The sequence below is a fragment of the Emydura macquarii genome, unplaced genomic scaffold (assembly GCF_026122565.2).
Source record: "Emydura macquarii macquarii isolate MOO-44397 ecotype Brisbane River unplaced genomic scaffold, CSIRO-AGI_Emac_v2 contig_1043, whole genome shotgun sequence".
NCBI lineage: Eukaryota > Metazoa > Chordata > Testudines > Chelidae > Emydura > Emydura macquarii.
Window position 1 is genome coordinate 16,198,220 of NW_027131180.1, and position 23,138 is coordinate 16,221,357.

General features: G+C 42.9%; 1 long non-coding RNA gene across 1 annotated transcript in view; it reads left to right on the forward strand.

Moving 5' to 3' along the window:
* Positions 1 to 15,632: 15,632 nt before the first annotated feature.
* The window catches only part of LOC137151097 (uncharacterized), a 34,382-nt gene continuing 26,876 nt past the window's right edge, over positions 15,633 to 23,138 (forward strand). The window contains exon 1 of the long non-coding RNA XR_010919172.1: positions 15,633 to 15,760. This is a non-coding gene — a long non-coding RNA (uncharacterized lncRNA). The remainder of the gene's footprint in view (positions 15,761 to 23,138) is intronic.

Consider the following 23,138-nt stretch of genomic DNA (forward strand, 5'->3'; position numbering starts at 1 on the left):
AAAGTGTACCATAATAACTGATTATTTATTATTTGCATCTAGCAGCCCTAGTCATAGATCAAGATCTCATTGTGCTAGGTGCTGCACACACACAGAACACAAAGAGCTGTCACTCAAAGTAACATAAGTATAATATCTCAAAAGGTGTTTGTCGTATGTTTTAAATGACCACAGAGTTGTTGCTGATGTTTTGACACAAAGCAGACAAGCTCACCTATGGCCAGACACTTTGAAGAGTCTCAGTTATTCTCATTCCCATTTTATTACGGCCAGACTGACTCATTGTATGCATGGCTTATTCAGTCAAGACTTAAACCAGGACCATTTGCAAATAGCAGTTCTACCGAGGGAACTGAAGGAATACTTGCCATTTGCCGAATCCTGGCCTGGTACCAATAGTCATGGAACAGAAAGGTTCTGCAGGACACCTGGAGTAGCAGGGGTGGGGAAATCTTACTCCAAGGCCACGGAGCAATGGCGGAGCTGCTGTATAGCTACAAAGGCAACACCTGGCTGGCAGCAGAATCTATTGCTATTGCACCCTCTTCTACTGAAGGTTCAGCTGATGGATTAATATAGCTGTAGATACACTGGCCACAGACCTATTGTAAGTAAAAGCTGTGAAGCCTTTGCGGGGTTCCCTACATCAAACCTCTGCAATGTGCAGTGGAACTACAGTGATTCCATTGTCTATTGGGCCTTCCAAATAAGAGGGGTTGAGTTGAATTTGCTCCTTAGCCAGTAGGAGCTGTGCTAAAATGGAAGTGGCTCAAAAGGCATGTCTATACTGTGCATTAAGCCTGGATCTGTGGGACCCAGTCTTGTGGACTTGGTATTTCCAAGTCTGGGCTTGAGCATCCACACTGCATTGCAAACCTAGGTTTTCAACTGCTGGGTCCAGGTCTGGGCACAGCTGTGCTAACACAGCCAGACTGCTCCACACAAACCTTCTGATTTGGGTCTGCAGCTTGAACTGCATCCACATTGCAAAATGACAGGGCTTGGACCCCAGTGACAGCAGGACTCTGGCTCTTACCCACCCCACTAACAGGGTCCTAGGACCCGAGTCCTGAGTGCTTGCTGACCCAAGTCAGACTGATTTGTGGGTGGACTTAGGGGGGGCTTGGGCTGACATCTGAATCAGAGCCTGGTCTTAGTGAGCAGTATAGACAGACCCGAAAGTGCACAAAAATCACAAAGGATGAAGGTCCTCAAAGCTCTTTAAAGCTCCTCTTGGAACGTGATAATGAATTCAGGGGTCTTCCTTTTATTCACCCCACAGAAAACATTGGGATCCTCGTATACTGCATCAGATTTGCGGGCCCAATCAATAGGATCACATAGCACCCTGCAACAATCATTTATTTATGCAGGGCCTAAGAATTTCTGATTGGGCAATTCCCATTGTAACGAAATAATGTAGGAAGAACAGATCCTTTGATCCATAGGAAAATTCCCACAGAATGCTGTGACGGGACCCCGGGCTACAACCCAGAACTGGAATCACTGTGCCCCCTTAACTCTCCAGCCTGGGCTGTCTCTCACAATGCTTTGCCAGTGACAAGCAGCAAACCCTTCCAGAAGCTGTTATCGCTCAGCCCCTAGCATGCAGACACACACCCAGCTAAGTTGCATGAATGCTCTCCAAACCACTCATGAACTATACACAGGGAAACACCAGCAAATTTCTCCAGGCCCCAGCCTTGCACCCCAGAAATATACAGTCGTGCACTGCTCAAGCCCTTCTTTTGAACAGTGCAAACTTACTAATTAATTTGCCGCTTCGTCAAAGGCCAGCGGACACGCACCCACTCTTGTAACCTGAGTAGATTCCCCAAGCACTTTAGACAAACTCACTGGTAAGGATAAAACATTAAAATAAGTTTATTAACGACAGAGATTTTAAGTGATTATAGTGGTAGGCATAAGGTCTGAGATAGTTACCAAAAGAAAATAAAAGGTAAACACGCAATCTAAATTCTAAACTTTATTAGACTAAGCAATATTTGGGTCAAGCAGTTTTTCTCACTCCACTGGATGTTGCAGGAAGGTTACAGTTCTTAATACACAGGCTTACTTTCCTTCTCAGCCTGGGACCAGTCTCCTCAGTTCAAAGTCTTTGTCTTCCCTGCATTCTTGTTGCCTTTAGCACAGATAGGGGATGAGAGAGGTGGTCTCAGAATGCCACAGTCCCTTATTTTATACTCTTAGTCCATCTCCCTGGAAAGAAACGGGTCTAGGCATGTCCTGGTGGGCCTTGCTGAGTCACAGAGTTCAGCAATCCCCATTGTGTGGGGCTTGCGCAATTGGTTCTTATTGAATTGTAAATCTCTTGTTTACCATTCCCCTGATGATCAGTGGTCATTTAACGCTTGCCTGCGTGTGGGTTACCTCCTTTTTTGTCACTGGAGAACTAGCAGTTGGCAACTCCCAAACTCACAACATATTTCAAAAACAGTCATATAGCACAACCTCATAACTTCATACATACTAATATACGTATTTTGGCCGAATGAGCAGTTTCAGCAGATCATGAACTTTCATATGTTATCTTACATGGCATGCTTAGTATGAAGTATGACAACCATATAATACAAATGATGAATATGAGGGGTTACAGTGAGCTACTTTGAGGTACAGCATGTCACAGACCTATGTCTATTTAAGGGTTGATGTTGCCTTCCTTTAAACTGTGTGACAATGTAATCGGAGTGAACAGCAAGCACCACAAGAATACAGAGGGGGGGGAGAGAGCTCAGGAGAAACTGAAGAACAAACATCACTTTGCAACGTGTATAAGTGGGAAAGATGGCATTTAGACATATAGTCTTGCTTAAAAGATTTATGCGTCTCAAATAACAGAGCAATCAGGAAATTATGAACTCATAAATACCAAGTCAAGATTGGCCTCTTATGTCAACCCCCCCACCCTCAAACCAGAGTACCGTTATACGCTAATCAATACGATGATTCATATTTTGCCAGGAACATTCTCTATTATAAGACAATTTTATTTTTCAAGTGAACCACTGTAAGCATTGAGAGAAAAAAGCACAAATTCTCTTTTAACGGCTTAATAAGTAATTGTTTTGATGTGAAGTGCAACAAAACCAAAGCATAACTCTTTCACCTTAATTCAAGGGTGGAGTCATATTCGTCTTTATGAATTTATTTCTTTGTATATCTGATGTTTTCCAACTATTCTCTTTCATGCATGAAAATTAAGTCAATCTATTCCCTTTGCCTCATGCTACAAAATACATATTTTTGACCCATATTTTGAAGAGCCATTATTGAAAACATGACTAGCACCAAGAATAAAAGGCTCAGGCAAAGGGCTCCATTGCTAGGTAATTTCATCTAATGCCAGTTTTCAGTTTATTACTCTGACAAAGCATCTCTCAGTTGCAAAGCACAGTCCTACCTCCTGCAGAGAATATATTCAGGATTATCTACCCTGAAAGAAAGTGTGTTGACCTAGGGAAACCATTTTACTAAGCAGCAGTTGTGAATTGAAGGGTCCTGTATGATATTATACACGGACTGAAAGCAATTTTAAACACAGTCAGGAAAAAATGTGGAAATCGTTTTTGGCAAGAAAGGAGGCATAAAGTATGTAAATTAATGTTTGTCACGCTGCCAAAGCTTCTACAGTGGAAAAAGTGTTCTCTTTTCTATCTATACTAGTTGAAATAGCAACCACAAATGTGCTCCAGTCCCATAGCATCTAAATAGTGCAATCATTTGGGTTTGATCTGTGCTCTCTTCATCCAAATAAAATGTAACCCATGCATCAGGGAGATTTTAGTGTGTGTCTGTGCACGCACTTGCTTGCTTGAGTGGATTTTTTTTTTTCTAGAATCCTTTGCACTTTTCATTTGTGCTATGTTTTTGCATTCACAAAGCACACCCCCATGCTATCAATCTGCATAACTTCTACTTGAGATTGAGCAGAACAACAAAAAGAAAGAAAAATGGGAAAGGTTCCATTCCGGAGAGCACAGTGTGCATGTTTCCTCTCTCCAGGCTGCAACAGCTATGAGAACAAGGAGTGAGGAGCTGGTGCCAGCCAAAGCCAAAAGGCCCTAGATTTCTGTTGCTCTGCAATGTGTGTAGTCATTTACACCTGAGCAAAATGGGCATGAAATGCACCTGACTGGGAATGATAGCATTTCACGCCCACGTTGCAAGCATTGGAGTGAATGACCACACAAAGGGCAAGGGAGAGTCTGGCTTGAGATGGGTGTGGCAGACACAAAACTACACTCACCTGCTCCCTCTCCTACACCTTGGCCACCCCACCCCCCATCTTAGACCCTCAGAGTGCCCCTTGATCCAGTAGCCCTCTCCTTTGGCTACCCTTTCCCATCACCACCCTCTCCCAGGCTAACCCCTCTTCCCCAGGCTCCCACTGCTACATCAACAACCCCCTCCCCAGGTGGCCCCAGACTTCCCCTTCCTCCCAACAGACCCCCTCCCAAGTTAGCCCTTGGCTTAGGAGAGGGCTTAAGAAACAATACAAACCCTGCTCTGACATTATTGTATCAGTCAGAACTGTCACAGGCAAAGACAATGGAAATAAAAAAGAAGTCATGAGAGCTAATGCATGGCAAAGTGATGAGAAAAGTTGGTGCATAAAGGACATACTCTCTTAAAGATGACCAGTGAAGAAAAAAAGAAGCAAAGAGAAACACTTTATTTTCCCCTTTACAGGTCACTGTTAAGCGTATGGGAACAAAGCCACCCTTACTATCGCAGATAAAAGTTCTGAAAGCATCTACTTCTGCTGCATATGTGTCATGCATTATATTGTTTGTATCAGTCTAATTCAGAATATTGTTGCATGCCAAATTATCCAAGGGGACCTCACAGCTTTACCTCAAAATTTGCACCCACAATTTTGTATGCAAAAAGCTCACAATCGCACATGCAAATGGCAATTGCATACATGCTAGAAAGATAAGCATTGGGCACCTTGCTAGCCAACCATGCAAGTCCAAATCCATCTTTATGCATCTGCAATCGCATTTGCAAATTAAAAAAACTATTCTTTGAAAATTTAGCCCCATCTGATTTTTTTTGTTTGTTTTTTTAAAGTCTGGGGACCCTCATAAAAATGAGATATTTCTGAAGTGTGAGAAAATGTTAATTAACTAGCCAAAATAAATCAACAAAGCTGCACACCCAAAATCTTTTCCAATATCCTGCACACAAAGTAAAATATCTGGAATACGTAATTGGTTGGGAAATATTCCTGACAGGGAGATTTCTTAATTTGCTTATGAAATAGTGTTCCAAAGAAGTGATGAAAGTACCATTGCTTCGGATATGTATGACCTTTGAGGCATTGTCTATCTCTGTCTTCTGGTTTGTGCAGTTAGATTTTGCCTATCCCTCTGTTTACAGTAATTTTAGAGAATTTATTATTTTGGTCCATTTAAATCCATTTTGCACTGGGCTTTCCTTTCAGACTATAGACTTATTAACAATATTTGGGAAGGGAAATGAGCTCATGTGTTAAATTAGCACCTGGTTGCATGTGTGTGAAGTGCTAATTCTGCTTTGCAAACCACAACAAACAACCCAAGACCAGGTTATGTAAAGCAGCCCTTGCCCTCTGTAAATGGATGTTAAATTGCTTGCATCAAGATGCAGAAAAAGGGGCCTCTTGAGAAAACCATCTAAAATATTTTACCAGTAAAAATCAAACCATTTTCTATTAAATGAAGAAATAGCCAGACAATCATTTCAATATAATTATAGCAGGCAGCTCCACAAACCCATGTTTTCCACTTCCAAATATGACAAATACTACTTGAGTGGTGAATGAGATCCACATGTTTGGCTCCAGGGATGTTGGCACAGGTGTTTGTTATGCACCATGTAATCTCAGTGACCACTTCCTCAAGGAATGACTCTGGTTACTTATCCCTGTAAGTTTGCTCTTTAATTTCAGACAGTCTCAGAGTTACACACGTAGAGTTCTGTTCTAAACCTCCAAACTGAACTGGGCAATCCAGTAAGACTCTGAATATTTTAATAGACAATTGTGAAAAACAGCCCTTGTCACTGAATCAGAGAAGCCTGTTCAACTAGAGCATGTCATGAAAGATTAATGCTGGGATAGAGGAGATAATGAGTATGGGGTATGAAAATCTAGTGGTCTGCCAGGTGATCTCCATCATCAGAGGTAACAAATCCCCTAGCATACGTAGATCAGAAAATGAACGAGTGTTTCCTTTCACCTCTTGAGAGCTGGATTAAAATCCTGTTTTAAATCAGGGGTGAAAATGAGTTGGGAAGTCTAAACCCTCACAGACATTGGTCTATACCATACCACTTATCACAGTTCCGTATGATTGCTCAACAGAGGCCCCAGACTGGAACTGGTGTTCTGTAAATTACTGTCACTTATGTAACCCTTCTGCCAGGCAGAGCTGGCAGCAGCAAAGGGCTGGGTTCTATATCTAGGGGTCCCTGTCAATGATACAACACCAAACTGGCTCAAGCCCCCACCCAGTCATCTGGGAACAGGGCCCAAGCATAATTTTTTCGGGCCCAGTACAAATTTGTAACATGGGCCCTCTCCTACACATATACCACAATCCTTCATTCCATACATACAATCGCATGAATCATGAGAAAAATTTGAATTCTGAAATTACTGTTACATATTCCACATTTCATCCCCCTCCCCCCCCCCCCCTGCTATTTTTGTTTAACATAACACTCAGCCTGAGAGTCCTACAAGTCTACTGGCTATTTTGTAAATTTTTGGTCATTATAAAGGTATTATATCCTGTCAATGTCTTGATTTTTTTATTCTAATGGACCAATGTGGCTGCAAACTTTTTATAATTAGGCCAATTAACTTTAAAGTTTTATTTTTTTGGCCTTTTTCATTGCAAAATCATGAATTAGCCCCGAAAGTCAATTTCTCTTGCAAGTTCACACTCAATAGACAAGATAGCTAGGTAGCTTAACTGTTCTTGCCCCATTGTAGAACGCCTGCAGTTTTTCATGAGTGCTAGCTTGCTGAAACTTCTTTCAGCTTCTGCCACAGTCACTGGCATTGTGCAAAAATTCATAGGGCTATGCACACTCCAATGAAAATTAGTTGCAGTTGTTTTTTGTAAATCTCATTTTAATAAGATAAGTGAGGGTAGTTCATATTCTTTTCTAACAGTAGACTTGAAGATTTTTTTCAGGTGCAACTTTTCACAAGGAAAATTCTCAGAAAGATGTGTAGGATACTTGTGAAGTAGACAGTTAGAAGCTTCTTCTAGTTCCCCAGGTTCTAGTATCACATAATTTAGGGCTGAACAGAATGTTAAACAAATGTTATTGGCTGCTTTGAATCTGTGCTCTAATTCGCAGATGACATTGTCCAAAGCTGCATCAAAAACATTCCTTCTGAATAAAGACTCTGGTTCATTGTCAGAGATGGTAGAACATGATTCCTCAGGCTCAGATGTCTCATCATGAAATCTTTTCTGTTTCATTCCTCTCCTCTTTGACAATTGTGCCAAATTCCCATGCCTTCTGCTACAAGACATGCTTCCTGTAGAATTTTGGGCCACTGATCTCTAAGTCCTTTTATTTCTTAAATAATATCAGCAATGAGAGCAACCTCTGATTCAAGAGAGATTCCTCTGGCTTGTAAAATCTTGTTTCTGTCCTCAATACTTGAAAGAACTATTGCTATTGCACGCTCTTCTACTGAAGAACTTTGTACCAGAAGCTAGCCATCAAAAGGCATAAAAATGACCTGAAGTATCTTTTCAGTGCTTCTACTTGTGATTGAGCTTCATGTGTCAAGTTTAATTCAAGAGCGCATTCCAGTGCTTCCAGAATACCTGGAAGATGCTTTGTGAGTGGACGGACAGCATCAGCAGGTGCACTATAGCGTGTGTCTGACTGAGAGTGGAGTGAGCAGTGTGTCCTATCTGTTATAATCTTCCACCTCACTGGGCTAGCACTGAAAAACACAAAAAGTTGCTGAACACAACCAAAAAATGTTAATGTTTCAGTACAGGCTGCAGCAGCATTAACCCCTACAAGATTTAGTGAATGGGAACCACAAGGAGAATACACTTTTTGGACATAATGCAGGCCTGAACACCTTTTATTTTCACTGACATATTAGAGCCATTATCAAATCCTTGACCTCTACAGTCATCCAAAGAAATGTTATGACGCTTTAAGCTGCCAATTAGCATTTCAGCTGTTCTCCTTTTTTAAAATCAAAGTTGATAAACTCAAGAAACCTTTCTTTAATGTTAAATGTACCACTGTCTTTGTTGTGAACTACAAATCACAATATCAACACATGTTGTTCATGGTGAGAGGCATCAGGAGTAGCATCACATATGATAGAATAATAAATGGCCTTTTCTCTCTCTGCAAGGATGGCCTTCGCACACTCTTATCACATAATTCAATAAACTCATTCTGACTCTCCCATGAGAGATAATGAGCCTGCCCTTTAATTGTTCTGCCCTCTGTTTGCTTCTGTTTGACTTTAGCCAAATGGTCATGAGTGATACTGTCATAATGAGCTATAATCTCAAGAGTTCCAAGAAAGTTACCATTGTGTGGGTCACCTATCAGATTATTATCTCCTTGGAATGCTAAACCTCGTGAAGCAAGAAATAAGATAACATCCAACAATCTTTCCAATATTTCTTTCCATCTTGTAGCTTCTGTTAATATTTGTTTTTTAATCTCACTGTCCACTCTATGTCCACCTGACAGTGACTGCTGTAATTGCTTCCACTGTCAGTAGTAAGTTTTATGTTCTATGCTTTTTTCATGTTCAAGAAGTTTAGTATCTAGTTTACGCCATTTTTTCATAATTGGTGAATACCCTTCATTTTTTGCCAGCATACTGCATTGTTTAAGCCTCCCTTCAGGAAACAGCAGACATGGAAAACAATACATTGCTTGGCTGGTAGCACTCCAAACAAACCAGTCTCTTGGTATCTTTTCTCTCTTGTTGGAAGTCTTACATTTGAGAAGAAATTCAGGAAAATTATGCCTATCACCATCTTTTGGCATTGACTTTGCTAGCTTCCGTATGTCTTCAAAAGTCAGGACAACAGATAGAAAAAATTTTTGATGGATAGAATCTGTTACGTTTTCAGGCCACAAGCCTGGATCTTTGAAAAGACGAGAATCAGATAGTGTAGCACTACTCTCTCCTGCTTCTTGTAAACCTTCTGAATGTGGCGGTGCTAATGGTGATACTACCTGACCATCTTCAAGCATTAGATTGGAGTCACATGATGCATGTTCTGGCATCAATTTGTCATCAATTGCCAGTGCCACAGACACAGGCTCTATATTGAAATCATTTTCATCTTGATTTTGTTCATCAGATTCCCTAGTTAGTATATTGCCTGACTGCAGAAAGGTTTTGTCTGATTTGAAAAACTGGAGGATAGATTGGTGTCCTTTAGCTTCTTTTACTTCACTTTCTTTTACCTCCTTACATTTCTGGCTGCCTGATTTGTATTTATAGCCACTACCAGACATGGCAGTATGGGGTGTGAATTAGGCACTTACTTACATATATTTTGGGCCTGCAAATCCTACCAGAAGAAGAAGCAGCACTGGCTCCCGCTGTCTTATGGTGCTTTGCTTTGCCCCTCCCACCAGCTGTCCCTCCCTCCTGCCTACGCACAAGGAACTCTGGGACTGGTAGTTCTTGATCTTAATGTGATAGACCTTGTCACAGAGAGGAGCACAAATCTCTCTGTCTCTCAGTCTCAAACTACAAGTCCTAGTTTAACTGCACAAGCACACACTCTCTATTCTAGAGAAGGGCCTGGGCTGGGCCAGCAAGCCCAGCAACTCGCAGTTCAGAATTGAGTTGCTTGAGGTGGCTCTAATACTGCTTCTGATTGGCTCCAGCAAATCTCACAAGATCTGGACAATAGATACAGGGAAATAAGTTTTATAAATATCCTCAGGCATGATCTACAATTTAGTCTCAATTTTTTCCTCATGGTAATGGGAGTTGCAGCCTGGACCAGGCCCCACAGGGCCTCCGGGCCCTGGTAAAGTGTATCCTTTTCCCCCCACATGCCTGGGAAATCACACACTTTCCCCTGGGCACCCCCTAAAGGCAATACTTCCCTTCTCACAAGCACAGAGTCTCAGTGTAGAAAGTAAACCTTTTAATAACAGGAGGGAAGTAACACAGCACTGGTTTTGGAACCAGTGCAAACAGAATTCATGAACTCAATGAGCTGAACCCACCCCAGAGTACAGGGGCACAGTCTTTGCCCCTCCCTTCTTGCTTTCCCCTGTACTGACCGTCATAGTTGCAGTGTCCACCTCTCAGTTGGGGGCTCAGCCAGTCCCCTTCTGCAGGCTCCTGCCAGACGTGGGTTTGACCAGGCCCTCTCCACTGCTGCCTCCTGCCACCTCTGGGCCTTGCCAAGTCCCTGCTCCTGGCTCCTCCCTCTGCAGGCACCGACCCCTCCTGGCACTCGCTACTGGTTGTCAGTCAAGGTTTCCCAGTTCCTCTAGTGATTTCAGCTCTCAGTGAATTTCAGCTTCCAGCTCATGGGAAAGCCTTCTGCTGACACAGGAGCAATGTCCCTGCTTTTAGCAGAATAAAAGACTCTCAGAGGAATCATTAATTCTACCTTTTAACAGTGAAAGGAGAAGTCAATCCATGCCTGAGGATAGCCCTTTGCCAGGACTAGTGCAATCTCACCCTCTCCCTACTGCCCTTACAATGCTGAAACATCCGTCTGCCACCCTTGTTAGGTTCTGTTTAGATGAGAGTAAATTTTTCATCAGAACAGGCTAAACACAGATCTGCTGCCATTTGTTCATACAATCGAAGGACAACATTTTATTACCCTGCAGTTAACACAAAAGTGACTTGTAACGCAATACTAGACACACCTAGTGTACTTAATTGTACTCATGCAATACAAAGCCGATGCAAATAAACCCCCATTTCAGCTGCTGAGCAAGGGGAGTGCCACTCAGACACTCAGACCTTGCTTACATCCTCCCTCCAGCCGAGAATTTGTCATCCCGTCAAATCATGCCAACCACATGAGTTCTCCCCAAAGTGTCTAAGGAAACCTACTATGGCTGCCATAAGTCTGTGAGCTAAGTGTATTGCTTCCTCACTATTCACCCCAGGTGCATCATAAGTTAACCTGTTAACTGGCCTTATAATTCTGTCACACCTATTGAGGGTGGGTCTATCAGGGACAGTGGGAATGTCTTCCTGGGCTAGGGATGGTGAGGGTTCCTAGAAGGGTCCCTCAGATAAAGGCACTGGCCCCTGCATCTCTTGTTCCATTCCTAGCAGGTCCAGGACACCAGAGACAGCTCCCACCTGTGTGTCCCCACTGTCCAACAGCCTATCCGTGTCATCGCTGGTCTGTTGTGCTGCCTCGAGCTCTGAGCATGTTGGGGAGACAAACTCATTGTCCCAGCCTGGTCCTGCTGTCAGTGTGGGTGCACCAGCAACAGGCTTAAATGCTTCTGCCATGCGGTTTAGAGCTGAGAAATTGGAGCGCTCACTGGGTTCCTCTGATTGAGGCCGGGCTCTGGTCTCCATCCTGGGGTATGCTACTGAAATATCCTCTTCTTCAGAATCACTCTCAGATGCGCTCAGTAGGGGTGGGTTAATCCCTGAGAACCTACTGCACGTGTTGGGTGGTGGATTTGGTCTAGTGTCTCTGCTTCACCCTAGTCCCATGTCATGGTCCAGTCCATTAGGGGAACCTACCAACTCTCCCACAGGTAGTAAGAGATTCCTATGTACTATCGTCATTTGTCCTAACCCTGCCTCAGGTTTAATCTTGTGACCCAGCAAATCTCCCAGCTTTTCCACCACCAGGAAAGGTATTGCCTTCCATTGGTCAGCTATCTTGTGTTTGCCCTCCACACCCAGGTTATGTAGCAGGTTTCTGTTTCCAGGCTGGAGGTCTTGTGACCACACCCTAGCATCATATCGGTGCTTGTTTCTATCTGAGTTCTTGTGGGCAGCAGCTGTAGCTAAGCGGTACGCATCTTGCAGCTTTTCTTTTAGTCATGAAACATATTGCTGATGTGTCTCATAGCTAGCTCCATCCTCAGATATGCCGAAACACAAGTCTATGGGTAATCTTGGTTCTTGCCCAAACATTAAAAGATATGGGGTGATGCAGTAGCATCATTCTTTGTAGCATTGTCAGCATGTACCAAAAATGCTACATGCTGGCTCTAGGTTGCCTTTTGCTCTGGCCGTAAAGTCCCCAGCATATCCAACAGAGTTTGATTAAACCGCTCTGGCTGAGGATCACCTTGTGGATGGTATGGTGTTGTCCTGGACTTCTTAATTCCAGCCATCCTCAGTACTTCCTTCAGAAGGTGACTCTTAAAGTCCCGTCCCTGATCAGAGTGTATTCGAGCCAGGGATCCATACACTGAAAAATATTTTTCCCACAACATTCGAGCAACGGTAGTAGCCTTCTGGTCACATGTGGGGTAGGCCTATGCATAACGTGTAAAATGGTCCATCACCACTAAGATGTTCCCCATATTCTTCCTGTCCATTTCTAAAGACAAGAAGTCAATGCATACCAGCTCCAGTGGTTTGCTGCTGGTGATCTTTTTCAAATATGCCACTCTAGTGGGCAAGGTTTTCCTTTGAACACACCAAGCACAGGTCTCACTTTTCTAGCGAACATCCTCAGCCATCCAGGGCCAATAGAACCTACTACGAATGAGCTCTAAGGTTCTTTCCATTCCCAGATGCCCAAAGTCATCATGCAGGGCCCTCATGGCCAGGGCTCTGAACTCTTTTGGTGGCACTAGTTGTGTTCGTTGCTTTTGCAAGGGGTCTGTAGTGACCCAGTGCAGCACATCTGAATCAGTTTTAGTTTGCCCCATTTTCTCAATAGTAGTTTGCACTCAGGGGTAGACGGAATCATTGTGGCAGGGTTTCGCCCCTCCCTTTTGGCAAGCAGTGTGTCACAAATGTCAACATCTTGCAGCTGGGCTTTTTGCCAGTCAGCAACACTGAGCATGGGCAATGGAGATTGGTCTAACACAATATAAAGTTCACTGAAGCAGGTGGCACACTTTCAGGGGGCAAACCCAGAGTTTCTGCCACACAACTATGAGGGCTCTTTTGGTCCTCTGGCTCTTGACAATTCCCACTGCAAATAGCTCTCACTCCATCCACAGAGATCACAGCATGGTCTGAGGCTCGTGGGCACCAGGACAACACATAAGTATCCACATTGCTTCTCCCTGATCAGTACTGAATGCTGAACTTGTAGTTGGCCAAGGCAGCCACCCATCTTTGCCCGGTAGCATCCAGCTTAGCACTTGTTAACACATACGCCAGTGGATTGTTGTCTGTCCATACCTGAAATTGAGACCATACAAGTAGTTTCGAAATTTCTTAGTGATGGCCCATTTCAAAGCCAAGAATTCCAGCTTATGAGCAGTGTAGCAAGTTTCACTATCCGATAGCCCATGGCTGGAAAAGGCCACAGGTTTTCATGTGCCTTCAACTTCCTGGTATAGGATGGCTCCTAGACCCTCCAAACTAACATCTGTGTGTGGGATAAATAGTTTGCCTGGGTCAGCAAAGACCAGGACTGGAGCATGAGTTAGGCAATTAATGATCTCTCAAAAGGCCCTTTCACATTTCTCATCCCATCGTGATCCAAAGGGCTCTAAGGGGCCATAGAGTCTCTGAGCATAGGGCTTGAAGATCCCCCTTTACTCTTGGTCTTTGATTTGTTCTTGATGGACAGGTATACCCTGGTAAGATCATTCAGAGGCTTTACAATGGCAGCGTAATTCTTCACGAACCTGCGATAGCAGCCACTAAATCCAAGAAAGGTCTTGATCACTCTGTAATTTCTTGGGCGTGGCCAAGTAGTGAGCGCTTCTCTTTTATCCGGACCAGTACAGGGAGAGCTGGTAGTGACCTCTTTGTGATAGGCATGGAGTATTTATACAATTATCTAAGATTATTGATATGTAACCTAATTATTGAGGCTGACTATAACTTATATTGGGATAGTGTAAAGTCTATTATATGCCTATATTGCTTTAATTCAATGGTGGCTGTTGGAAGAATATACCAGAAGGCAACACAAAGGCTCCCCAGATAAGAATATCTGGGCACACACTTGAAAGACAATGGGGGAAACTATTAGCTTTGAGGATTCTATATCCTGTCTCCAATGAAGGTGCAAGCCTTGTTTTGTCAGGCTGAGGAGGAAGGGTCTCAAAAAGAGACTGAACAACTTTTAAAGGAGACTTTCCCTGAAGCTGGGGGGCACAGAGGTGTGGGTGGGTGAATGTTAAGAGAACAGATTATGCCAGAAAAACTCTAGATGGTGGGTGGATGGGGAATCTGTAGGAAGTTTAGAGCTACCAGGATTCCCATGTGGAAGATAGACAGACACCTGGTAAACTAGACATGAGTATAGTCTCTTTATTGCTTTAAGACTTGTTTTCTCTGAAATGATTTTGTTCTTAATGGATAATACTTTGCTTTAATGAAGCTGTTTACCACTGTCATTGCTCCCAGAGGGAATTGACTGCAAGTACAGAACCAATATCTACGCTCTGCAGCCCAAGGCTTGGTCTGAGAGTGGAAGAATTGCATGATTCAACTCTGATCCCTGGTCAACCCTACAAACTCATGTTGATATAACTATGTCACTCAGGAGTGCAAAAAATCCACACCCCTTAGCGACGTAGTTATACTGACCTAATTCCTGGTGTAGACAGTGCTATGTCGATGGACAGTCTTCTTCCATTGACATAGCTACCACCCTTAGGGGCAGTGCAGCGTTGTAAGGCCAGGTCTACACTTACGAGCTTACAGCAGCACAGCTGTGCCAATACAGCTGTGTCGCTGTAAAAGTGCTCGTGTAGCCGTGTTATGCCAATGGGAGAGAGCTCTCCCAACAACATAATAAAACCACCTCAGCAGCTATATATGACTTCATTGATACTTACATATTTTTCAGACAGCTTTCTCCTAATTTTCCTGCTTCAGCAATTAGTCAAATGATATTGGTGCTGCTCCTCACCTAGCAATCTTCACCTTTGTGCAGTTTGCATGCTAATTTGCCAGAAAACTACATGGTATTTGCATGTTTTTTCCATCTAATTTGGAGTAGCACAATTTAATGCAGATGTGACACAAATAAGGCAACTTGAGCAATCAGCCCAGGTACAGATTTGTGGATTGCATAGGAATTTGTTTGGAATGTATTTTCCTGTCTATGCTTACCGTTAATTGTAATTGATGGGGGAAGAAGCTGAGTAAATTGAAAGTGGAAACTCTATGTGTTTGTTTAGTGTTAGAACTTCCATGGGATACCCTGGGTTGTTAAGATTCTTTTCAGTGCTTTTGAATACCAGGGTGCCTGCTGACTCACAGGAAGGTGTGATAAAGTCAGGCCAGAAGGCTTCAAAAGGGCATACCAGGGCCAGTATGTAAGCCCAAGAATGCCAAAAGCCCCCCCCCCCCCCCCCGCAAGCGGAGGAGAGATGATTGCAGGGCGATTAGAGACACCTGGACCCAATAAAGGGCTAGTCCAGGTGTATTTAAACCCTGCCTTCCCTAAAGGGGGTGTGAGGGGAAGCACAGGAGATGGAAGCTGACAGAAGGCTTGTGGCAGCTGGAGAAGAAGCTAGGAGTCTGTGATTCTCTGCAGCCCGAGGAGCAGAGAGGGGGAAACCCTTGGCCCCAGCTGGCAGGAGGAGCCCCAGCAAGGTACCTCCCTGTGGGGAGATGGGGTGACTGGTGACTCCCTGGCCCACTACAAGGGGCAGAAGCCTGGGACCCACTAAGGGGAAGCTGGCTGTTTGCCACAAAGGTCTGCTAGGGCCTGGGTAGGCAAGCTGCTGAACATCTCCTATAAGGCCCTGAACAGGAACTGAAGGCTGCCCAATGGGAGTGGAACACACTCAGCTCTTCACACTGGGTCGTGGATTTGACACCTGTCTTCCGTACCTAACTAAGACCAGGTGTACAGTACAAAGTTTTGTTGGCATAGCTGTCAGTCAGGGGTCTGAAAAAACACACACCTCAGTGACGTAGCTGTGCTGTCCAAATCCCTGGTATAGTCACAGCTATGCTGCCAGAAGAGGGCTTCTGTCAGCTCAGCTAATGTCGTTCTGGGCGGTGGTGTTATTGTGCTGACAAAAAGAATCCTTCTGTCAGAATACACTGCGTCTGCGCTAGGAAGCTCCATCTGTATGATTATACCAGCAAAGCACTGTAGTGTCAACAAAGCCTAAGTAGGCAATAGTATGTTCCTCCTGTCTCTACACTGCATCACTGTTGGAATTGTTGGGCTGGTGACTAAACACTGGACGAGGGTATTGCTGCTAGGAGTTGTATTACCTGTACACCTGTTATCACCTGTTCCCATCAATGGCCTTGAGCCTGTGAGGTGCTGACTGCCCTCCGCTCCCACTGACTTACCTCACAGGATCAGGCTCTGTGAGTTTAAAGGAAAGTGCCGTTAGCCTTCCACAGCACATATAGAGCTCTGCTGAATGGAATATAAACATCTCTGTTTGTCTCAAGCAGGTTAACATGCTTTACCTCACTGAGACTGTAACCACAGTGCCACTGTGGAATCCAATGGAAGTGGAGGGCACTCAGCTCCACACAGCACTGGGCCCAGAATTTGACACCTGCCTTCCATAATCAACTAAGGCATTGCCTTCTTGTAGAATGTTCATTAAAGGATAACAACCTACTGCTGCTTCTAAGATGTTCTTTCAGCTCAAGTGCTAGAGAGCCATGTAATGGCACTGACAGGGCCAGATTCTAGCCTTGTAGATGTCCTAGGTAGGAGGGTGTTATAAGACCTTTCCTAGTCTGAGAGAATTTGCATCTTACTTATTTTCACCCCTTTCTTATTTCTATCCCGCTGCTCACCTTGTTGAATTATTCAATCTGACAGAAATATTATATGGAGACCCTGCACTCTCTCTATATATATATTCTCCCAGTGATCATAGGCTGAGTGCCCCAGGGTTCATGACCTGCTCTAGTGTGCCACTCAATCCATTAGTAACACTGTCCCTCAGGCATTCAATGATGTCAGAGCTGTCGAGATAAATTAAAACCTGTTCAATCTTTACTGTCACATCAGCTACTAGTGCTTTTTCTTTCTTTCTTTAAGTAAACTTCCTGTTGGATTTAGAATGTTTAAACTTTAAACCAACAGATATGGTGCAGAAGATTTTTATAAACAGGACTTCAAATTGCCCTTAGCAGAAGGTGAGCTTTTCAGACTGAAGACACTGTTTTCTTCCCCTGAGCTTTTTAAATTGTCATACATACAAGATATAAAGTGAGAAGGCATTTGTGGAACAATAATATCCATTTGGTTCTTTGCCACCTAAATCTCTAAACACCTGGACACAAACACCCTTGACTTTTTGGGAGGTGGAAATCTGAAACAGGGGTGGAGATCCAAATTTTGCAGCTGGCTTTATTTCTGTGGTGGGCTGAATCAAATTCCAGGATCTGAATATCCCTGAACTCTGCTCGTGGTTGGAGAAGAGGGGTATTAAAAATCCAAACTGGGTTTGAATTTCACAGTTTTCTTTAACAATAATGAGGCCAGTCAAAATCCTGGATCAAAACATCACTGAACTTTGCAGGTATTTGGAATCCAGATCCAGATAGGAATGTTGCAGTTTGGAAAATATTCCCCAACACTCCTCTAGGAAATACTGCTCATTTGAAGAACTTTTTGCAGATTGGAAAATATTGAGGTAACATATTGTTTGTTTGTTTCCCCCACACTTGCGTGCCATGTCCTTCTGGGTTCCTTTTGGGACCAGAACCAAAAGAGGCAAAGCACCACACTCAGTGCTGAAAGAACAGGTTCAGGAGTATTTAGAAAGGCTGGACATGCACAAGTCCAAGGGGCCAGATGCAATGCATCCAAGAGTGCTGAGAGAGTTGGCTGATGTGATTGCAGAGCCATTGGCCATTATCTTTGAAAATTTGTGGGGATTTGGGGAGGTCCCGGATGATTGCAAAAAACCAAACATAGTGCCCATCTTCAAAAAAGGAAAGGAGGAGGATCCAGGGAACTACAGACCAGTCAGCCTCACTTCAGTTGCCAGAAAAATCATGGAGTAGGTCATCAAGGAATCCATTTTGAGGCACTTGGAAGAGAGGAAGGTGATCAGGAATAGTCAGCATGGATTCACCAAAGACAAGTCATGCCTGACCAACCTGGTTGCCTTTTATGATGAGATGACTGGCTCTGTGGACGTGAGGAAAGTGGTGGACGTGATATACCTTGACTTTAGCAAAGTTTTTGATACAGTCTCCCACAGTATTCTTATGAGCAAATTAAAGAAGTATGGGTTGGATGAATGGACTATAAGGTGGATAGAAAGCTGGCTAGATCATCAGGCTCAGTGCGTAGTGATCAACGATTCAATCTCTAGTTGGCAGCCGGTAACAAGCGAAGTGCCTCAGGGGTCGGTGCTGGGGCTGGTTTTGTTCAACATTTTCATTAATGATCTGGAGGATGGGGTGGATTGTACCCTCAGCAAGTTTGCAGATGACAGTAAGATGGGGGGAGTGGTAGATATGCAGGAGGATAGGGATAAGATAAAAAGTGACCTAGACAAATTAGAGGATTGTGTTAAAAGAAATCTGAAGTTCAAAAAGGACAAGTGCAGAGTCCTGCACTTAGGACGGAAGAATCCCATGCACTGCTACAGACTGGGGACCAACTGGCTAAGCAGCAGTTCTGCAGAAAAGCACCTGGGGGTTACAATGGACAAAAAGCTGGATGTGAGTCAACAGCATGCCTTTGTTGCCAAGAAGCCTAACGGCATATTGGGCTGCATTAGTAGGAGCATTGCCAGCAGATCGAGGGAAGTGATTATTCCCCTCTATTTGGCACTGGTGAGGCCACATTTGGAGAACTGTGTCCAGTTTTGGGACCCCCACTACAGAAAGGATGTGGACAAATTGGAAAGAGTTCAGTGGAGGGTAACAAAAATGATTAGGGGGCTGGAGCATATGACTTATGAGGAGAGGCTGAGGGAACTAGGCTTGTTTAGTCTGCAGAATAGAAGAATGAAGGGGGATTTGATAACAGCCTTTAACTACCTGAAAGGGGGTTCTAGGGAGGATGGAGCTAGACTGTTCTCAGTGGTAGTAGATGACAGAACTAGGAGCAATGGTCTCAAGCTGCAGTGCAGGAGGTCTAAGTTGGATATAAGGAAAAACTTTTTCACTAGGAGGGTGGTGAAGCACTGGAATGGGTTATCTAGGGAGGTGGTGGAATCTCCGTTTTTTAAGGCCTAGCTTGACAAAGCCCTGGCTGGGAAGATTTAGTTGGGAGTGGTCCTGCTTTGAGCAGGGGTTGTACTAGATGATCTCCTGAGATCCCTTCCAACCTTATCTCCTATTATTCTATGAAAAGAGGCTATTCTAACTAGATTTTTGGCCTAACCTGTCTGAGGAATAACTGGGTCTTTCATGGAAAATTCCTTCCCTTTCTGCAACTCTGGAGATGGTGTGCTAGATCAGGGTTTCCCTGTGTTCACATAGGCTGAAGAGAATGATCCACTTCTGTATTATTTAGGTCTGTAAAGCAATTTGGGCTGCCATTTGGCTGAAAGACACTCAACTGAAATTGTCTTGTGTTGAATTATGTGCTCTGTGGACACTCAGGCCATAGCCCAGTAATATACCAAGATTAAATCTTACTTGACTTAAATTTCCTTCCACTGCAAACATTTCCTTGAATTAATTGTTTCTCGACAATAGATAATCAAAACACTTGCCTGTAGTTTATTTTTAAATAAACCTGGTGAAGGTCAAGAGCAGACAGAAAACACATTGATTAATGAAAGTTTTTTAACTTTTAGCAGATGGAAAATTAATTAATTTTCTGTATGATGATGTTGTTTTGATTAATACTTCATGGGGATCCATGTAAATCCTTTAAATGAATCCAAACCCCAGTCGAAAGTACAAATGGCTGGGAGGCCGTAAGGAAGTTTGCCACCACCAGTCCAGTTTTTCAATTGGCTCCTGAGGGAGGAGGAGAGAGGATGGGATACATGACAGCTGGTTGAAGTGAAACAGAAGATCTGGGGGGTTTCAAATACCATCTTTGAGCAAGAAAAAAAAATCCTGCACATGAATATGAATTAAAGGCCCCTCTCTAAGGGCCAAATTCTGAGATCCCAACACTCTGTCTTTATTCAGGCAAAAACCCCATGTTGGCTTCAGTGGAAGGTTTGTCATGGCAAAGGTTGTGCAGAAACTGAGTAAGACCCCTATTACCTGGGACTATATGTTTTAAGATTTAAAAAAGAATCCCAGTTGTTTCATCCAATGTTGTTGTAGTCAAAATTTCCATAAAAAGAGATAGTCCAGGAGGAAAAGCGTTGTCAACTTCGTAATAATTCCTTCTCAGCCTGTCTCCAACTTCTGCCTGTACTAAAGAATAAGAAGGAGTTTTGTTAAGAATATCAACCCAAACTGAGGTATCCTAGCTCAAAATTTTAATCCACACAACTGCCTGGATTCTCCCAAGTGATAACCACAGTAATGTGCTTATGATCATTTGTGCCATAACAATACATATCAAACCACTCAACTAAGACATGGATTTCTTAACGTTCACCATCTATCAAATGCTATGCCACTTCCCAGGCAAGACATAATGTTAGACTGGTAGACGTTATGTATACTTCTACATCTAATTATAGCTGTGTTAGTATAACGTGACTTTACTATTGCAAATCCTGAATAATCATGAGCAACAACTGTGCAGTCTTATCATACTTCACCGCTTGTTTGCCTCAACACTGACCTGATCTAAGGATGAGGCACTCATCCTTTATTCAGGCAGCCAATGAGGATATTAGTTACTAATGTCAATCGTGATGAAGCTTTTGTGATTTGGACATGGATCCATTTCACATGGGCCACAGAACAGCCATCAAATATTGACAACTTTCAGTCACTGCTGACCTGAGCTGAATTCAAACTCCTGACCAAGTGGGGCATAGTTTTTTTTTTTTTTTTTTTTTTTTTTTCTGGTTTGAGGATTGTTTTTCTTTTTTAAAGGGTGTTTGTCTGATTTTGGTGAGTTCTCTCAGCTCTCTTAGGACTTAGTGCTCCATGAATTCTATTTTCTTTTTAAATGCCAATACAAAGTTTTCTAAATATTTGTGCTTTTGCAGCTATTCACAGGACTTGCAGCATGAAGAAAGCAATGAAAACTCATCTCGCTTGATGGCAGTGCATGTATTTATGACTGTGATGTAATAACATTTGCTCTGGGTTAAAGCCTGCTAGAATGGCTCATACCCCAAAGGAGAACTTTTCTTTTTCAAAAATCCTTCCCAGATCACTTTGGTCATTCTGAATTATACCAATGGAAAACAAATGTTCTTATTTTAAGATGAATTTCTATGGCCAAAACATGGGGGAAGGAATCAATGAAATTTTATTTGGATTTGGTTTATATTCCCTACATTTTTCTTTGAATTCTCAGATAAAAACAGCTGTGTGTGTGATTTAAAATAACAAATCTTTCCAAAGATCCTGTGGATTTCACTCAAATTCAGCCCAGACTCACTCAGTTCTTGTCTCAGGCTTGCTCGGCAGTTTTGCAGAAAACCATTTGGTGAGCCGCGGCCAACTAACTAAACCTGGAACTCTAAGAGTTTGCCATAGCACAGCTCAAAAAAATCCTCAGAATGCTCAATGCAAATGTCACACGAGGACATTAGTCCATAATGTGGAATCCTATCTAGGGGCCAGACTGAAATCTTGCATGCAATGAAACCATAATGTGACTAATCACCTATGCTGTCTGGAAATTTTAAAACACTCAAAAAAGAATGTATTGTAAACAATTAGATCACAGGACAAGAGGGATTTTTTCTGCCAGTTAAAAACATCCTATGGATTATTTTAGTAGGCAGACTTAGAGTGCAAAAGGAGTCTGAAGCTAATAGGGTCACTACTTCTGAACTAAAAAGCCTATCTTAATGGCAATGGTTCCCAAAGAAACACCTATTATCGGCTTGTGTCAACAGTACCCAGTCTATGATCCATGAACTACAGTCCGCAGGCATGCTATAGTGTGAAATCTCTAACTCCTACACAGCTGATGAGATGGTAGCCTGACATGTCAACAATTCATATTTTAACAGCTGGATATTATAATCAAATTCTGCCTTGATTGCACACACACATCAGAGGACAAAACTGGGCCCCAGGTAGTTTCCGACTGCAACCAGTATAATCCATGTTTACCTTTTCTAGCTATCTGTTTATTCTAAGTTTGCTCTTTAAATAATAAATTATAGGAGTGTCATGGTAATTAAGAGAAAGCAGAAAGCCTACAAGGAATGGAAGATGGGAGGGATCAACAAGGAAAGCTATCTCTGGCAGGTCAGAACATGTAGAGACAAAATGAGAAATGCCAAAAGCCAAGTAGAGTTGGACCTTGCAAAGGAAATTAAAACCAATAGAAAAAAGGTTCTATAGCCATAAAAATAGGAAGAAAACAAAGAAAGAAGAAGTGGAACCGCTAAGCACTGAGGATGGGTGGAGGTTAAGGACAATCTGGGCATGGCCCAATATCTAAACAAATACTTTGCCTCAGTTTTTAATGAGGCTAATGAAGAGCTTAGGGATAGTGGAAGGGGGGCTAATAGGATTGAGACTATGGAGATAGAAATTACCACATTTGAGGTAGAAGCCAAACGCGAACTGCTTAATGGGACTAAATCGGGGGGCCCGGATAATCTCCATCCAAGGATATTAAAGGAACTGGCACATGAAATTGCAAGCCTATTAGCAAGGATTTTTAATGAATCTGTAAACTCAGGGGTTGTACCATATGACTGGAGAATTGCTAACATAGTTTCTATTTTTAAGAAAGCGAAAAAAAGTGATCCAGATAATTACAGGCCTGTTAGTTAGACCTCAGTAGTATGCAGGGTGTTGAAAAAATTTGAAAGAGAAAGTAGTTATGGACATCGACATTAACAGTAATTGGGACAAAATATAACATGATTTTACAAAAGGTAAATCATGCCAGACCAACCTGATTTCCTTTTTTGAGACGATAACAGAC